The following is a 2500-nucleotide window of genomic DNA, read 5'->3' as shown; positions in this document are numbered from 1 at the left end:
GGGGACTTGGGCAGCGGGCAGTGAAAGCAAGAGTTTCCCCGATGCTGCCGGGAAAAACGCTCCCCGGGATGGCCGGGTGAGATGACCCGGCGGCCCGCGACGGGTCATTCAATTCCATGCCCCGTCAACATAACTCCCGATGTACTGTTTGCTTTTTCGGAAGAAGAGATCCATCCCCCCATCCTCGGCCAGCCAAAAACGCTCCAATTAATGGCCGGGTGAGATGACCCGGAGGCCCGCGACGCGTCATTCAAATCACTGCCCTATCGGCTACAACTGCTGATGGGTGGGATTAGAGGCCTGCCATGGTGGTGAGGGGCGGCGAGGACCGTGAAAGCTAGAGTTTTTCAGAGGCTGCCGGGAAAAAGGCCCCTCGGGTGGCGGGGTGCGAGGACCAGGCGCGTCATTCAATTCTCTTCCCTATCAACTTGGCTCCCGTTGGCGGGATTGGAGGCCTACTGTTTGTTACAGGGCTAAAATCGTCAGGGGAAGAGCTGACGAAACAATGCTGGTTTGGATGCAGGGGGTAGTGTTGGAATCGGCAGCGCGGACAAAATCGGCAAAGTCGACAAAAAAGACTGTTGGTCTGGACATCGGGGCAGCGGCAGCCATGCCGACAGGGGGGGAAATCGGCAGCGCAGATTTGTGCAGCTGCAGGTTCGTCGGGGAAATCGGCAGCGCAGATTTTTCGATGAACATGGGCTGGAAGATGGACTGGCCGGGCCAGGCAGGAAAATTCGTCAGGGGGGCACGCTGACGAAAACAGGGGCTGCGGAGTGGAAAATCGGCAGCGCAGATTTTTCGACGAACAGGGGCTGGACCGGCCGGGCCAGGCAGGAAAATTCATCAGGGGGGCACGCTGACGAAAAGAGGGGCTGCCGCGTGGAAAATCGGCAGCGCAGATTTTTCGACGAACAGGGGCTGGACGCTGGACTGGGCCAGGCAGGAAAATTCGTCAGGGGGCACGCTGACGAAAAGAGGGGCTGCCGCGTGGAAAATCGGCAGCGCAGATTTTTCGACGAACATTCGTCAGGGGGGCACGCTGACGAAAAGAGGGGCTGCCGCGTGGAAAATCGGCAGCGCAGATTTTTCGACGAACATTCGTCAGGGGGGCACGCTGAGGAAAACAGGGGCTGCCGCGTGGAAAATCGGCAGCGCAGATTTTTCGACGAACAGGGGCTGGATGCTGGACCGGCCGGGCCAGGCAGGAAAATTCGTCAGGGGGGCACGCTGACGAAAAGAGGGGCTGCCGCGTGGAAAATCGGCAGCGCAGATTTTTCGACGAACAGGGGCTGGACTGGCCGGGCCAGGCAGGAAAATTCGTCAGGGGGGCACGCTGACGAAAAGAGGGGCTGCCGCGTGGAAAATCGGCAGCGCAGATTTTTCGACGAACAGGGGCTGGACGCTGGACTGGGCCAGGCAGGAAAATTCGTCAGGGGGGCACGCTGACGAAAACAGGGGCTGCCGCGTGGAATGGCAGCCTACACGCAGATGCGAATTCGGCAGCGCACGATGGCTTGAGCAGGTCATGGGTTCGACTTGGCGCGATCTGAAACCTGGACGAGGGACTGTCGACGCTGGACGAGCCAGCGCGGTGGCCTGTCGTGCCCCGTTCAGGGGGGGCCTGCCGCGGAGACAGCCCTCGCGGGCTCGACAGCGCAGGCCAGCGTCCCCGACGTCGCTGGCCGCGGCAGGCGAGCTGCCGGGGTTCCCGCATTCCTACAAGAAAACGTCGTGCTTTCCACATGAAACCAATCCAGTAAAATCAGCCATATTTTTATGAGGCTGCCCACTGAATTTGGGGTCATTCCGGGCCGGTTCCTAGTTTTGCGGATTTACTCGATTTCTAATGGTAGGAAAATTAAAACAAATACTTCCCGACCTCGAAAAATTCTGGGAAAATTAATGAAGGTGGATTGGATTTTTGCCAACCTCTGTGCAAAATTTCAGCTCAAAATACCAAGAAATGAATTTTTTAGAGGGGGGGTGACAGCTGGGACCTAGTAGTGTCTCCCCCTGCCAGAGCTGCAATGACACTTATTGCTCTTTAGGGAGCCACCAGGCCGGCGCCCCTCAAAGACCACACGCGCGCGCGCGCCCGCCCGCGCTGGGCGCTGGGGCGCTGGGGCCTGAGGGCCTGGGGCCCTTGGGGGCCCTTGGGCGCTTGGGCGCGCGCGCGCGGCCCCCGCAGCCATGCCGCGCTGCGCGACGCGCGGACAGCCCCTGCTGGCTTGCTCTCTCGCCCGCGGGGGGGCTGCCTTCGGGCCCTGGCCCCCCGCGCTCTGGCCTGCCCCCCGCGTGGGAGAGGCTAGGCGCTGCAGGGGCCAGCCCGACGTCGCTGGCCGCGGCAGGCGAGCCGCCGGGGTTCCCGCATTCCTACAACAAAACGTCGTGCTTTCCACATGAAATCAATCCAGTAAAATCAGCCATATTTTTATGAGGCTGCCCACTGAATTTGGGGTCATTCCGAGCCGGTTCCTATTTTTTCCGATTTCCTCGA

This window comes from Populus nigra, chromosome 2 (genome assembly GCF_951802175.1).
Source record: "Populus nigra chromosome 2, ddPopNigr1.1, whole genome shotgun sequence".
In the NCBI taxonomy this organism is placed as follows: Eukaryota; Viridiplantae; Streptophyta; class Magnoliopsida; order Malpighiales; family Salicaceae; genus Populus; species Populus nigra.
The sequence above is the reverse complement of the archived record's forward strand: the minus strand, read 5'-3'. Positions refer to the sequence as shown.